Raw genomic sequence first — 17,051 nt, 5'->3', positions numbered from 1 at the left:
GTGACTTTTAACGAAGCACGTGTTTGTTTTAGAACAAATTTTTCTTTGTTCGAGTCAAATTTTTACCAGATACAACCATAGACTGTAAAAAATAAAATAAAAATGGATGTCATCTTGCTTAGCTCAAAGTGAGGTCGCCAGGAAATCTGCTCCCCCTGGTGGCTGGCTGCTGTTTAAGTCAAAAAATCCATCTCCCCAGTCATTCCAGATGGGCTGTGGTTAAACTTTAAAAAATGAATACACCTCTTAGAAATGTTTCCCACATCTGATTGTTGTGGTGATTTGAAGATATCATTTGGCTGCCTTATGATGGAGTCCTCTTTTTTATCAAAAGTTTCATTTTCATTAGTTATAAGAGGTTAAAAACGAGGTTTTATGTCATATTTAATGATGATTGACAGCTGATGTTCTTGTGTATTTTTTTCGGGGATTGTAAAATATGTCAGGAGGTAGAGTCAAGAAGAGATTAGACTCTTCAAAGAAATAAAATATATTATTTTTGTCACTTGGCTCCACTCAGATTCTCCCAGAATCCCTCACAGTCTCTACTGCAGCTGCCAATGGCGGCGCCTGTGACGGGGACATTTTGGCTTCAAAACCGTACAATGGTTAAAGGTGGAGCCACGCTGTTCACTGGTATTTATCAGTACAGTTATGTCGTGCTGTTGTTTGAAGCGTGACAAGAAGCAAACGTTGAGAGTTTGTACCGTACGTCAGTAGCCGGCTATATGTAACTCTACTAACAGCCCGGTGCTGCGACGTATCCATAGGCTAACGTGACAACAAGCTATCTGTCAGTTTGTACAGTAGAGTAGTGGTCGTCCATATGTAGCGCTATCGGCAGCTTGGTGCTGTGAGACATGTCTGTGATGTGTAACGTTTGTGAATCCTGGTTATGTCCTGCCAGTCATCTACCAATCAGAGCTAACGTAGCCTCACTCTTCATTTTATTGATAGACTCTCAAGTTTGAACAGACAACTGCACTAACAGTTTAGCCCTTTTAGCCTTTAGCTCATGCTCTATCTCTCTCCTGTTCCTCTTTCTTCTGCTCTTCTGTCCTTTTTCTGTCTGACAGTTAGGCTCCAGTGTCCACCATCATTACAACATTAATCACAGAAATTGTTTTCAGCAGAGAAAAACACAGATCTCTGTTCTTACTGCTAAACTTCATCAGCTGACGTGATGTTGTCATAGAGACTTGGTTCTGTAAATCAAGTCAGTCTTGCTGGACCGGATTTTGAAATTACCAGTTATATTGGTGCTGATAATCTCATTTTAAAGTGTGGATTATGATCAGGCAAATTTCTAGAAGAGAGACTTTTTCAAGATCACTTTCAAACTCCTCACAGCCCTTTTAACTAAATGTAAAATAAAAAGTTTGTTTGTACCAGAACCTTGTTGTAATAAGGTATTCCTGCCAGATGGTGTCCGTATCGAGTCTTAAAGACGTTTACCAATCACATTATACAACAGAGAAGAAAATGTTGACAAAATTACGTAGCAAAAGAATAAAATGCCCGTCCCTACTCTATACCAGATTAATTAACTCATTAAACAGACTCTTCCCTGCCTCCTGAGGCCCTGGCTCCTTTTTTCCTGAATTGTTGTCGAAGTTTCCAAAGACTTCTGACACCACCATGCTGGAATCGAAAGCAAACGTCCCTCTGTGTGCTGAGCAGTGAGTCGCTGTAAAACCCAAGCTGTACACATTGACCCACTTTGACCAGCCACCCCCGACCTCGGCTGTCTTTGTCCCTACAGATACAGAGTGACTGGTGTTTAAAGACAGTATGAGTTCATGTTTTCACCATGAAGCACCATGTGAGGACTGTTGGTGCAGCAAAGTCAGTGTCACAAAACCCAAAGTAATCAGCTGTTTGACTGGAAAACGACCACCTCGCCGCTCTGCACGGCTGGTTAGCGGGTTGCTCCCCCAGCAGCTGCTCTGCATGTCCAGCTTCATGTAATACATGACAGCTGATCAATAATAGACACAAATCAATAGCATTGAACATGCCAGCCCAGATGCTAACCCAACCCCCGCCCCCATCACACCGTGTCCATCCATCTGAATTTACCAGAGCAGCGCTCATTCGGACTTCCACTAACACCCTCCCAGGACGTGTTGCCTTGGAGCCAAAACAAACACACAGAAAGGAGGACAAACCGGACCAAAAGCTAATGCACAAGACTGAATTTTCTCCTGATTAGCATCAATCTTTTTTTTTTTTTTTACGATGTAAGCAGAGAAAAGTTTCTGGGAAAGTTTTGATCATGTGACAGGACATTTGTGTTGACCCCAAAATCCTAAAGCACTTCAGGGGCTTGGGACGTAGATGAAATTGTTGGATGTTTAACCCCCTAAAAAGTCCCTGCTCCGGGTGTAGTGCTGTAAAAAACAGGAACTCTGGAAGTGGGTCACGCAGTGTTGGTCAAGCGCTTCTTGAATATTCTTTCAGACTCTATATTAAGAACTCTGAACCAGCAAATAGATGACGAGTCACATGACCCACTTAGAAGTTCAGCTCATATTGAAAAGATAATATATTAATGCTCAAAATGTGTCCAAAAAATGACAGAAAAACAATAATATCATGATTTAAAATAAAAATAATGAAGGTTGGCTTGTTGGTTTGGGAGTTCGCCTCACCATCCTCCAAACTGGACGTCATTTCTGATCTAAGGTCTCCACTGACAGCAGATAAACAAGTTTTATGGGACAGTTATAAAACAACACAAAATGAAAGTAAGAGCACTTTGAGATACTGCTGGAGTTTCACGTTGCTCTACTGGCCTGGAGGTCAAACTCCAGCCTCGACTTGGCTGATTGACTTATCTGCTTTCATTGCGGTGAGCGTCAGAGGAATTTACATACAGTCAGAGCTGAGCAGCTTCAGGAAACTTTGTGCAAAGTACATTCATAAAAGAAGTGAGTAGGATATTATTTAATCCATAAGAAGGAACCAGGTGATGTCTAATTAATATGATCCTTGTTTTGGAAATTAAACATGAACTTTTCAGAGCAGTGTTTTCCTGAAATACATCATCCCGTACATAAAACGTCACATCATCTGCATATTGATGCATTTTTGGGTTGACTGTAAACCAAATTTGCACTGTTTTCCAACTTATTTTAATAGTTTTTCTTTAATTCTTTCACTTTGTTTTCTCTTGCCATCTTTTCTGATCCGCCTCCTTTTGTTTTCAACTCACATTTTTGGACGGTGAATTCTTCAATGCTCAGTGAAGTCTGAGCAGAGCAAACATTCAAATAGATGCAACTCGTTCATCATTTCAGAAACCTCAGCGGTCTCTAAATGGCCGTGGCGGCTCAGGCCAAAAATTGTCATCCTACTCGGCCACCACAACATGAATTACATGAGCTGAGCGATGCTTCCTTTGCATTTGCTCAAAGTTCAATAATAGAGATGTGTGACGCACAAGTACGGCAACACCAAGCGGAGTTTTACGGAGACAGCTGATTAACAAACCTAGAAAGCAAAGAGACTCTCAAGTTTGCAGGTATGGAAATGTGGAGAAGCCAGGAGTTCAACTAAAACCGTCATCTAGTTGCCAAGTCCAAAAATCTTTCCATAAAAGCAAAATTTCTGTGTATCAACATTGAATGATGCTATGTTAATGGCTGATTTGTTGTGACCAACACTTGTCAGAAACTCTAAAAAAGCAGAATATAACTGGAGCTTAATTACTGTTTACACCTGGGGCAGCCATCTTTGATTGTAAACCTGAGGGGGTGTTGATCCCACGACTTCCCAGAAAGAAATTTTGACTTACAAGTACAAATGAAACGCACCATCAGGTCCCCTATTGCGTCATCTTTCCCATGCACAAACCGTAAACTGTACAACATACGAACACAGTCCCAGTGACATCACCCATTTGTTTCTGATACAGAGTTTTCAGCCTATCGTCAACAGTTGCCATATCTGAAATGCTGACTTCGCCTGCCTTGTATCCTCTGTTTCTTCTTATTATTATTATTTCATTTTTCTATAAATATTCTTTATACTTGTATATTTTTATATTCTATATCCTAACTTTCCCTATATTCTATTTTACAGAGTGAACAGATAGTAATTCTGTATTATTTTCTTGTTAAATGTTGCACCAACACCAAGTCTGATTCTGAGTTTTCCATAATTGAGGCTAACAGCTACAGTGTGTCCCAATTACCAAAAACTCATAACCTCAGGATCTTAAAAACTACAGATTTACATTTTTTTTAAAAAACCCTGTAAACACTTTTTGAATCTTGCTACAGCACGTTTATTTTAACTTAACAGATTATCTTTTTTTTGAATTGGTGTGTATTTGGGTTTTCAACACTTCTGGGGCCAGCCTTAAGGGGTGGAAGAAAGAATAGATGTATTTTTGTATCTTCAATTTTTTGTTTAATAATTTTAAATGATTTTTTTTTGTTCAAATTTTTTTTTTTTTTTATTTCTATTTTTAACTCCTTAATTTTATTCTTTATTTATTCTTTATTTATTCATTTATTTATTTATTCAATTATTTTTATTTTTTTATTTTTCATTTACTTATCTATTTATTAATCTTTATATTTTATTTTATGTAATTTATTGATTTTAAAAAGGGGACAGTGCGTATTAATGCACATTTTTACAAATGTAAATATGTCAGATTATAGCCTTGGTCTAATTTCCATCTGCAGACCCCCTGGCAGGTTGATGGTAACATAAACATGAGCTGAATTGGAAAAAAATGAGATGAGATGAAACTGATCAGATCCCCTGAATATATCTCAAAAAACTAACACACATGTGATGTGCATTTTCTGGGAAAATCTGGCTCCTGATATAGTCTGTTAATTTATTATTGAAGAGTCGCAATTTCAATTGAATCGATACCCCAAAAATCATGAGAGATTTGAATCGTAGCCCTACAGCCTCAAGTGGACACTAGCTGAACTGCAGTGTTTATTTCTTCTCATAGCTGGAGGTTTCTGCTTGGTACAAATAAACTGATGACGATAACTGTGGATGTGACTAGTAAAAAATCACACTGTTCACGTTTCAGCTGAGCTTCACAGAGGAGCACGCTTCTGGTAGAAGTCTGGACCCAGCAGGTCTGATGCTGATGAGGGAAACAGAGTTGTTTCTTCAGTGTATTAAACATTTGAATGTCTTCAAACAGCAGACTCATCATCACCAGCCTGGGCTGTCCATGTTGAGAACCTGCTTCCTTCTGAATGAGCCTGAACAACAGTTGTTATTGCTGCAAAGCAAACTGGGTAAACAGTTGGCAGGTTGGACCTCAGGTGACAGAACAGCTACAGGCCTGCTGACTGTGCACTCTGTTAGTGTGTGTGTGGGAGGGAGGGAGACCAGTCATTCATAACCACTCCCCCCCAACACACACACTCACACACACACACACACAAACACCGTCAAAACCACAATAATGCATGACAGCTCAAAGTCCAGGTCTGAGTAAGACGGTCATGCAACTGTGAGCATCAAATCAATCAGTCTGTGGTCACCAGGACACAAACTCTGACGTCTAACTCAACATATGCTGCTCCTGGGAGACTGATGTTTTACAAAACAGCGAAGAGATAAAGACTGTAGCTGAAACTAAACCAACATCTTCCTCTTGATGTGACAGTCAGGCTGTGATCTTCAACAGAAAGTAAACAAAACAGCAGCTCTTCTATTTAAAACACATGCCTTTACACCACTCCCATATTGACTAACAGGTACTTCAACACAATCAAACAAGCGATTAAAGCAGTTAAAGGTTGTGTTTCCTGTTGTCACTGAGAGAGGAGGATTAAAATACCAGGAGAAGTCATTTCAACACGTCACATTTTAGTGGAAGTTGTCTTTAAAGCCCCTCAAACGCAGCGTATCAGCCCTTTAAATGTGAGAACAGAGGAGTAACCTGGTGGTGACTTACCTCTGCTCTGGTAAAACCAGTCCATAACCAGTCCAACGCCGGCCGACTATCCCATGCCGGCCGGGCTGACACGCAGGTTTTTCACACCATGCAAACAATCAACACAGCACAACAAACACACACTCACACACACGCGCGCGCTGGGTTTGTATTTCCTCTCTTTTCTCTCTGTGAGATTACCTCCCTGTGTGTGTGTGTGTGTGTGTGTGTCATCTGCGCCTAATGACAGCTGACTAACTACATGCCACAAATCCTCTCCCTCTCTGTGTCCCCTCCCCCATCGCGTCAACACACACTCCTCCCTGTCTCCTCCCACAACACACACTCACACTCCTCCCTCCCATTAGGCAGTGTGTTGAAACACTCCCTCCCTCTGCCACAGTCGGCCTGTGAATGATTTACATGACGGGTTGTAGTTAAATTTCAGACTCTCACAGACTGCTGTAGTTTTCTTTTTGTAGTTATTCTGACACAAACTCTAACTTTTGTTTCTTTTAATCAAGCATGACCTCAGGATTCAGGTGGATCTTTGAAAAAGTGAACAAATCAAGGAACAGGTTTCAAAACTCCTTAATAATGCTGGAGCAAGGGATCATGGGATTTGTTGTTTAGAAATGCAGAAGTCTGAGTCTCAAACTGTAGATTTTTATTGGTTATTCTCATCAAATAGTATATTCTATTTTCATTCAGATCCTGTTGGGATTGCTAACTTGTTGCTACTTTTTAAACTCTTTAAGGCACAGTACGTTATTTTTACTGCTACAAGTCTTTGCAGAATATTATGATACTTGTTTTAATGATGGAGTAGCAAAGGATCTGGGGAGTTGAAGTCCTTGATTGTTGAAAATTAACACACAGGCAGGTTTTAAGATAGATTTAAGCCTCAAGTTGCCATCCCCAGTGACCATAGTCTGGGAGAATCTGAGTGGAGCTGGGTGACAAAAATATATATATTTTTTTCTTTCGAGAGTCTAATCTCTTCTTGACTCCACTCTCCTGACATATTTTACAATCCCTGAAAAAAAAAACACGAGAACGTCAGCTGTCAACCATCGCTAAACATGATGTAAAGCCTCATTTTCAACCTTGTATAACTAATGAAAACAAAACTTTTCAGAAAAAAGAGAACCTGGATACAAGACAGCCAAATGATATCTTCAAATCACCACAACAATCAGACGTGAGAAACATTTCTACCAGGTGTATTCATTTTTTAAAGTTTGACCACAGCCCATCTGGAATGACTGGGGAGATGGATTTTTTGACCTATACTGCAGCCAGCCACCAGGGGGAGCAGTTTTTGTGGTGACCTTACTTCAAGCCGAGCAAGTCTTACAGTCCATGATTAAGCCCTGTTTCCACCAAGTGGTTTAGTTTGGTTTGTCTCAGTAAGGCACACATTTTATGATGTTTCAACCAAGCGGCAACCCCCGGTCTAAGAATATGAGACTAAAATCTGCTTTTTCTCCAGTGTTCGCTTGAGGCTGGCTCTGGAAGTACAGGAAGTCACAAACACACCAAGCCAAAAAAAACTATTTCATAAGCAGAAATTAACCTATTTACAGCCTGGTTCAAAAAACGTCTCCTGTCTGAGTCGCTAACTTTACTATCAGCTCCCACTGTACGGGGGGTGGATTTTTTTTCTATTTGAAGTTCACTTTCAATTTGTTAAAGCTTTCATAGGTAGAGTTTGTAATTTCTCTGACTCCTTCTTGATAAATACATTATTTGATCAAGAAGTAAGGGATCATGGGAGTTGTTGTTTTCATTGCTCAGAAACTAAAATCCCACAACTTCAGCGAGCCACGTTGTTCCCTACCCTGTAACTGACTTCTTTATCGCTTTGCATTCTTCACCAAGTGTTTCTCAGAATGATGGGTCATGACCTCCTTTAGCACTCTATGAAATTTCCACAACATACTGGAACCGAGCAGCAGATACTTCTACGTCTCCTTCAAGTCCATCCCAAAGGTGCAGTCCCAGCATGCTAACAGAAAACCGTTCATCTGGGACTTGCTTTCTGCACATCTGCAGAGTCACGCGTGAGGCTGGAAGCACCGTGATGTCATAAGAGCGTAAGTGAAGGTTTCTCTTTACTGGAAACGGGGGTCTACCCTGAGAAAGCAGTCACACGCCACTGACTGAAGCATCCCTGTACTTTTTGCTGGTCATGTTTACTATAACACCTTGCCTACTCAGCCTACACAGGCCCTGAAAAGATCGCAGCACATCACCGCATCGCCAGCAGCCTGAGTCATCCCTCGTCCCTGGTTTGGTTTCACTTCTCTGTGCTGTGTTTGAAAACAGAGAGAGCATGTTCGTTAAGCTTTTTGAGATCAAACTGCTGCTTTGAAATTCCCTCTGTTGGCACATTTTGACCCAGAGCCTGATTCTGCAAAGTAAGACGGGTATTTTCTCAGAATATGTTTTAGCGTGTAGGCTAGTTTAGCACCTGGAATCTCCTACTACTGAACCAAGCTGTTGGTGTATGTGCCGAATGTGGTTTTGTGGTTATCTTGCTGATCTATGTAAAGTCTTCCCTGAAGAAATCATTGTTGGATGGCTGCGTACGTTGCTCAAAAACATTTCATATTGTTCAGCGTTAGTGTAACCTTCACAGGACAATCTTCTTCACCTCAGTCTGTCCAGAGAAGTCTCCAGAGTTTTTGTAGCATGCTTTTGCATTTTGCTCTTTGCAGGGTACAGTGTTAGGTAGGGATGACCCTGTTTTTGCCCCCGAGTCCGAGCCCGATTTTGAGTTTTTGCCGATACTGAGTCCGGATCTGATATATCTGGCTACCAGCTTTAAGCTCCTGACATATCCTGCTCTGCTTTATGGCATTCAACCAATAGTGTCACTGTAACAAAGTGATGTAGCAAATACTAAGCTGTTATTTTAGCTGTTTGTTTTGAAATATATATATATATATATATATATATATGTATATATATATATATATATATATATATATATATATATATATATATATTTATATATCTGTCTATCTATATATATTAATCGACTTGAAACCGACATCGCAATATGATGTGATGCAATTTTCAAAGGCTGCAATTAAAAAAAAAAGTTTCATGTGCACAGACCTGAAGGCAATACAGTAACTTGTTCAGAGATTCCCAATAGAATGACTGTGGCTGGCAGAGCCATACCCTACAGAAGAGGATTAAGGGCACTTTAAAAAAAAAAAAAAAAAAAAGTCCAATTTTTTGTTTCTTACTATTTTTTCGAGAAAAAAAGTAAGAAATTTAAGGTTACAGTCAGAATTCTGTGGAAGAGGATTAGGGCTACTGACAAAAAAAGTCTTTTTTTTTTTCTTTTATCACTATTTTTTTATTTTAAAAAAAGCTGGTGTTCCAAAATTAAACTCAGAATTCTAATTTTTTTTTAAATATATATTTTTATTTTATTTTATTTTTTATCTTAGTAGCCTTAATCTTCTTCCTTAATACACGGTTACTCTTACTGACAACTGGTGGTCAGCCAAATTTCACAGTGTTTCTTTTTCGATCAAAAATTGCAGGAAAGACATGTTTATAAGTTGACAGTATCCTTTGACATGTTGGTCGTGCTATGGAATGACTTAGTGCTTCTCGAAGAGATGTCCCTCCCAAACAAAATCGCACGCCAAATCACAATCACAAAATTGGTCCCAAAAATCGCAATTAGATTATTTACCAAAAATCGTTCAGCCCTAAGTAAAATATAAATATAAACACCCATGTGTTGACTACCACTGCAGAGTCGCGTCTTTTTTTAATGCAGTTTTTTTGGGTCTTGAACCTTTTGTACTGATATTTCTCTTTTAATGATGTTGTGTGTTGAAAATGTTGAAATCTCCTAATTCTTTACAGTTTTATACTGAGGAACGTTATTCTGAAATCATAAAACTATTTCTCCTTGCAGCCTCTCAAAGAGTGGGGAGGCAACTTTCCTTCTGACGGACTGAACCTCTTGGTAACGTCATTTTTTTAAGTTTTAGTTATTCTACAATTCTACAATTTCATTTGGCAGACTCTTTTGCCCAAAGCGACGTACAATACAAACAAAAAAGGGGGATTCTGAATGCTCCTGGTCTTATTAGTCATAAAGAGACATTAGCAAAAATTTTAGGCTGTTTCATAACCAGCTAAAAGCTCGTCATAAGAGCTTGAAGGTGGCATATTTCAGGGGACATACATGAAACGAAAAAAAGTCAGTCTATATGCTGATGATACTTTATTGTCTCATACAATGGAGAAAATACTGATCTGTCTGTCTAATAACAAGATAAAAACTTCTCACACAGGCTTCAATCTGTAAAAAAGTGTAAAAACTTTCAAAATGAAACCACATGAAGGTGTCAAAAAGCTGCAGAGCAGAGAGTTTACAGAGAGACTGAGAGAGAGTGTGTTAAAGCCTGTTTCTGTGCATTCAGCACTCACATAATCAGCCTCCTCCCTGTCTCCATAATAAGCCCGGCACACAAAGTGAGACAGCAGAAAACACAAGTGAAAGTGTGTGAGAGAAACACACACACACACACACACACACACACACACACACACACACACGGGGAGGGAGGGGGGTAGTTTTAAAATGACAAAAGCCGTGAGCGCTGGTGGAAGCAGCTGTGCTCACAGGTTACACACTCACGCTAACACACACTCAGCTAACACATACGCACAAACTCACAGGGGAACACACAAACACAGGATTTGTCAGCTGTGTCATTTCAAAACACACACCTCTCTTTCTCACACACACTCTCACACACACACCACAACTTCTTCCTCTTCTTTCACTTTCATGCCCTGTTTGCTTTTCAGGCCTGTTGCTGTCACAGAGAACCAGTTTTTAATGTTCGCTGTGTGAACTGGAGCAGGATTTCTCAGCGTTTCAACCTGACCGCTGCCCCACCTGTCGAGTTTTACGCTTTCAGACAAATCATTGGAGTTGGTTTGTGATCCGGCGCCAGTTTCCAGAGGTGTGATGAGCTCTGTTCATCCCAAACTTTGCTGTTTCCTGGCTGTGAGGGGGTGCAGTTCAAACGTGTGATTGTTTTCTCTGTTACTCTACACCGAGCCAACAGTGCAGAGGGGAAAAGTAAGAGGCCAGCAAATACCTGAAATTCTCACAGAGCAGTAATCCTGAAGCTGTGCTCATTGTTGTCTGAGCAGAAATGCAGAAACGGAGGGAGTTTAATTGGATCAGTCAGCGTTTTCAGAGAGGGAGCGGTCGCCATATCCTCATTCACTGTTTTTATAATATTAGCAATAGAGCTGCAACAACGAATCGGTAAAGTCGATAAAAATTGATAAGTAAAAGCGTCAACAACGTTCTTCTACAACATTCTAATATAATTAGTTTATTTGTCTTATTTAGCGGTTGTCAAACCAGGTGAAGGTGCATTACCGCCACCTACTGGACTGGGGTGTAGACTACCTGGGCTGTATGCGTCACATGTAAACAGATCAGCGTGGTGGTAGTACGACTGCAATGATCCAGCTCTTAAAACACAAACTTGTTGGGTTCATCGATGACGAAAACCATGAGGAGTTCATGAAACCAATGTTAGCATTAGCGTTAGCTGCTACAGATAGTGGTAGGACAGAGGGGGTGTACTGTGGACACATTTTTGGCCCACTAAGTTCTTAATCTGGTGATATAACAAAACATTTTCTATTATTTTGCCCAAACTGTTGATTCTCTAAGTGACAATACATTTATATCACTTTTTATACTTTATAAATGTAGCTAAATGTAGCATCTGGTTAGTTTAATTATGTTCAAATATGTTGTTTCTTTGCATATACCATTAAGCAAACAATAATCATCAACTAAAATAACAATTTGCAAATTTTACTATTACGCATTCTCATCCTTTTTTTTTTTGCCGATTAATCGATTTATCGTTAATACAATCGTCAGAGTAAAATAATCGTTAGTTGCAGCCCTAATTTGCGATACAAAACTCAGTTAGATTTTGACAGGTTGACATTCAGCATTGTGCAGTTTCTGTGCAGATGTCAAAACAGTTTTTTGAGAAGTGCTGGCATGAAGGCTGATGGCTTGTCTTCTACCTTTTTGAACTTGAAAAATGGTGTGCCACAAGGATTTATATTGGGTCCTTTTTCATTTGTCATCTTTATCAATAGTCTTGGTGTGATGCTGCCTTGCTCACCTGCAGCTCTGGTACTGAATGTCCACAGCACTAGTGGCTACTCACTGAACACTCCCTCATTGTTTATCTGTTTGGGCTTGGCTCCTTATTTATTCAGAAATAGTTGATTTAGAGAAATCCATTTGCTGTATTCATGCTGCGAAAGACTCTGTCGTTGAGACATGGACTAAGGTAATGAACGAGCTCCAAAACACTTGAACAAATAGATTTTCTCAAAGTTTGTTCTTTGTGGCCTAATGTTCGTTACCACCAATTTCCTTCCTGATCCGATACCGAGTAAAATACAGGCTGGTATTGGCGACACCGATCTTATACTGATACTATGTTACAATATTTAATGTAAAAAATTAATGCTATAATAATTGCAGTTTGTCAATAGCTACATTTTGAATTAGTTATTCAACAGTTAAAGCAGATTAGACAGGTTGTAAATAATAATGGATATATTTTATAGATTAAATGTTATTCTTTATTCATTTTTTTACAGTACATAGTTTTCTGAACTCACCATGACTGTTTTATTGCAATTGTTCTGTGTAATTTAATGACACCTGGCCTTTGTAATCTAATTTAAATGATCATTTTTTAAGGGAACGTTACCTGAATCCTATGTGAGATTATCTCCTTGATGCACATATTATTACTCCAAGTGAACTCATGCAGATAGTTACTGAAGCTTGTTTTTGATTTGTTACTTATTTCATAAACATATCTCTTAATTTCAGCAACTCCAACAGCAACAGTGCTCCACACAAGCAGCGTCTTGGCAGTTGGAGCTCAAATGACTGAAGTATCAAAGAAGTAGTTGTTTTTTTTCCTTCCTATGTATGTATATTTCATCATGAACACTAATGAGCAAGGGGTCATGGATAATAAGAGCCTTCCAATTCAATCCTGTCTCCAATGGATCCAACTGTGGACTTCTGCACATGCTATTTTTTGGTACACAGGTATATAATTTTTATTTTCTGCTTTGTTTTTGTATAACTTGAAATAAAAAGTTGATCACAATAACTTTATCAATAGTTTATGTAAAAATGTCAAATATTTTAAGTTTAATTTCTATATAGATGACACCATTCTATACACTTCATCCTCTATTTGTAATAACATAATGGTTTCGAAACTAACTGGTGCTGAGACTGGTCTAGAAAACACCTTAAAAAATACATTTTGAATGATTAATATTCAGAATAAAATGTGCTTACTCACCTCATAAGCAAAGCACTCTGGGTAAATATCCACAAAGTCTTTCCTTGTGACCACATTCAGTCATTTCTGTAAGACACAAAACAGGAAGAAGACGTCACATTTTTGTACAAACTGTACGGCCGTCACATGAGGCCACAGCTGTTAGTCATGACGGCTTCTTATACACGGTTAAATCTGTAGCTTTGCATCTGTGTGTTGACAAACTTCATTCAGAGAGTGGAGATGCTAACAGCTTAACGCCACCATCAGACCCAAAACAAGAGCAAACTGTGTGTGACTGTGTGTAGGAAGCATCACTGCAGCCTCTTTAAGCTGTGGGAGTGTGTTTGATGAATCTTGAGTTTTTTTACAGTGTTTCATCACATCGCTGGAAGTCTCACTCCGGCCCACAAAAACAAGAAAACCTGCTGCTTTTCCCAGACACTGACCCTGCCTGGGAGGACCAGTCAGAGGCTTTTTCACACCGTGAGGCCGACCCAGACCAGTGTGGTGCTGGTCCGGGTTCAGCGAGTTCCCACTGGCTTTGGTTCACAAACGTCCTATTTTCCTGAAAGCTGCTGAACAGACTCTACCTGCTCAGGGCTTCCTGTCACTCTGCGTCGTCCCACCTTGTCTTATGCAATCTGGTGAAACGACGTTTAAGGACACATCACATGTCACATGTCCTCCTCAGTGAATCATCACGCCTTCCTCCCTCAGAGTAAGTTTTTTTTACACGACTTCCACCTCTACTTTTTACTCTATTTGGGCCTAAGTGTGTGTACACTGATGCTGCGTTTCTTCTGCATTATTCTGACTCACATGAAAGTGGCCTTGTGCAATTTACATAAAAGTGGGGTCTACTCATGTTTCTACAGGTTCCTACTGATGGTCTAACTAAGATGTTTAACCGGATTCTGCGACGTGTTGGACAGCGACCATGACTCTGGATGGAAACAGGATGGCGTCCTGTTTCAACTTTAAATACATTTGTTGACAGGATTTCACAGATTTGTGTCATGAGGAACCATAAACTCCGTCCTCTAAAGCCAACACGGCCGAAAAGCTTGAATCTTGCAATCTTGATTGCTAAAGTCGGCATTGTGTGTGTGTGTGTGTGTGTGTGTTCCTGTGTGTGTGTGGGTTTAGAAGGGTAACTGTAATCAAGGACACCAAATAAAAAGTATTAAAAGGAGAAGTGAGTTTTCTAGTCAGCGGACAAATCTGAAACATCTGCTGGCTCTTCCCCCTGCTGCTTCTGTGTGTGTGTGTGCGTGTGTGTGTGTGTGTATCATCTATGTGTGTGTGAGGGTGTGTTCAGATGAAACAGCCGCCCTCTCAGTCATTTGGACACAGTGGACTTTAACGACGCAACACTTCAAAATGCACCTGCCACCGTCGACAGATAGCTGCATGTGTCTTTGTTTGAGTGTGTGTCAGAGCGTGACAGTGTGTGTGTGTGTGTGTGTGTGTAGGAGGGGATGGACAGCTGATCTTTACCCAACTGTTTTGTGAATCACACACACACACACATGCAGGAGCAAATGCTTTCTTCTTCTGCTCACAGCGACACAGAGAGTCTGTGATTCAGCTCAGTTTGAAAGTTTTTGATCAGGTCATGAAATTTGACGGCGAGTCAGATTTCTGCGTCTCCTCGCAGAGTCCAAAAGGCGGTGCTGAAGCGTCCGATTAGCCCTGGCTGCAGCCTGCGTTTGCTCGGTAAAAGCTTGTTATGCTATTAGCTTGTATTATCCTGCTGGAGGCCTGTGGACTCCCTAACTCAGCTCTGCTGGAGAATTACAGCCACTGTCAACTCCAGCTAACCAAATTAGCACTTGTTATGCAACCTGCTGGACTTGGCTCCCTGCTCTGCTGTTTCAACCCTGTACGGATTTTATTACACTTCTTGAACGTATAGGATGGCTCGACTTTAAAGCAACCTTGACAAGATGTACGTTTCTATCTTCTTGCCTTAAAAAACCTTTTCTTGTGTGATAAAGTGGTTCGCAGCAGGGTTTTGATAGCATGCTGCTTTCTACATGTTTGAAAATGAAAAAGAAACTCAAACTTTCTAGAAGGAGTGTTGAACTTTGAGCTGATCGGCCAACAGAAGCAGAAACATCTAAACAAAAAAAAGTCTACAAAAAGTTTGGAAGCTAAATAAAATGTTTCAGAGTTTTGAATTCAAGAATTGGAGAGGTCCATTTGGTCGCAAGAGTTCAATTAATGTCACGATTTAAAGATTGACTGAACAGACCAGTATTTACAGCATTTACAGCACGAGGCTAAACCCTGTCAGTGTTAGGGCCTGTGTCCACTAACAGCATCTTTCACACCGATAGCGCTACCTGAGATGGCATCAGTTTCCCGCTGTCTTAGCATCCTAAGCTACAATAGTTGAAGTTTTGAATAATGTGGTGCTTTCTAGTGTCTCTTTTCCATCAACTGAAGTCAACTTTGTCAATAACAATGCAGAGAGCAGCTGCTAAAGCTACGTTCACATCACTTCAGTTTCTCGTTGAATTGCCCACATTTTCCCACTCATCTTTAATCTGTAGTTTGAATCTCTGATCGTCGAAACCTTCCTGAGTGAAAGAAAGAAAAACTCCCTTTCATCAAAGAGTGTCTGATATATGTAAGGAGAGTCACATCTCTTTCAAGTCGTAGCGACGCCTCAGCTGCATCAGCTCGCCTGCTTTGTGATCAGAGCTGCAGAGCTGCTGATGAGGCTGTTTTTGAAGTGAGGGAGATCTTTGAAGAAGCAAAGATTAAATGAAACCTCTGTGCTCACCTGTGCTCTGGTTTATGACTCCAGATCAATGAGGAGCTTAGTCCTATAAGGTAAAGGTTCCTCTGAACACATCACTGTCAACAGGGATGTAGGAGACTAAACACTGGATATGTTTTCAAACTCTTTTTTCTGTCTTGTCTTGTTCTTAACTTACAGAAACTTTTGCTGCTGATCAAGATGGCTTTTTTTAGATGCTCAGTTAAAGTTATCTTGTTCTTAGGCTACGTTTCCAGAATTCTGAAATGTAGCAAGAATTCTGGGATGTTACCAGAACTCTGGAATGTTAAAAAATGCAGATCTGCTGGACTTCTGTTAAGTCACAAAAGTTCCTGAATAAAACTAAAATTCTAGAATATCAAAAGAATTCTAGAGTGTTACAAGTATTCTGGAAGTTTAATGGAATTTGAGAATGTTACCAGAGTTTGGGAATCTAACAAGAGTTCTAGGATGTTACCAGACCTCTGAAATATTAAAAACTGCAGATCTGCGGGAATTATGTTAAGTAACAAAAGTTCCTGAATGTCATCAGAATTCTGGAATTTTACAAGTACTCTGGAAGGTTAATAGAATTTGAGAATGTTAGCAGGATTTTGGAATGTAACAAAAATTCTAGGATGTCACAGAATTTCAGGAATGCTACCCAAATTCTAGAATCTTACCAGAATTCTTAAATGTTACAAGAAATCTGGAAAGAAATGTGACAAGAGCTCTGGTACGTTAACAAAATTGAAAAACTGAAATGTAACAAGAAGTTACAACATTTCCTGAGTAAGACTGGAATTCTGGAATATTAAAAGAATTCTAGAATGTCACCAAAATTCTGTAATGTTATAAGTATTCGGGAATTATAATGGAATTGAAAAATGTTACCAGAACTCTGAAATGTTAGAAATTGCAGATTTGCTAGAATTCTGTTAAGTTACAAAAGTTCCTTTTTGAATTCTAGAATATT

At 39.7% G+C, this 17,051-nt stretch overlaps 1 protein-coding gene across 3 annotated transcripts in view; it reads right to left on the bottom strand.

Annotated features, from left to right (window-relative positions):
- Positions 1 to 17,051, bottom strand: part of LOC141804586 (nuclear receptor coactivator 2-like) — a 72,608-nt gene that overhangs the window by 47,360 nt on the left and 8,197 nt on the right. For 2 of the 3 annotated variants that reach the window (XM_074689091.1, XM_074689093.1), the window contains exon 2: positions 13,330 to 13,395. The gene's annotated coding sequence lies outside the window, so the exon portion shown is untranslated. Of the gene's footprint in view, positions 1 to 5,938; positions 6,142 to 13,329; positions 13,396 to 17,051 lie in introns of those variants that run through there. The other variant, XM_074689092.1, reaches the window with a different exon arrangement.

Source organism: Halichoeres trimaculatus, unplaced genomic scaffold (assembly GCF_033239565.1).
Source record: "Halichoeres trimaculatus isolate MK-OKI-2021-1 unplaced genomic scaffold, fHalTri1.1 fHalTri1_scaffold_15, whole genome shotgun sequence".
NCBI lineage: Eukaryota > Metazoa > Chordata > Actinopteri > Labriformes > Labridae > Halichoeres > Halichoeres trimaculatus.
The sequence above is the reverse complement of the archived record's forward strand: the minus strand, read 5'-3'. Positions and strand labels throughout refer to the sequence as shown.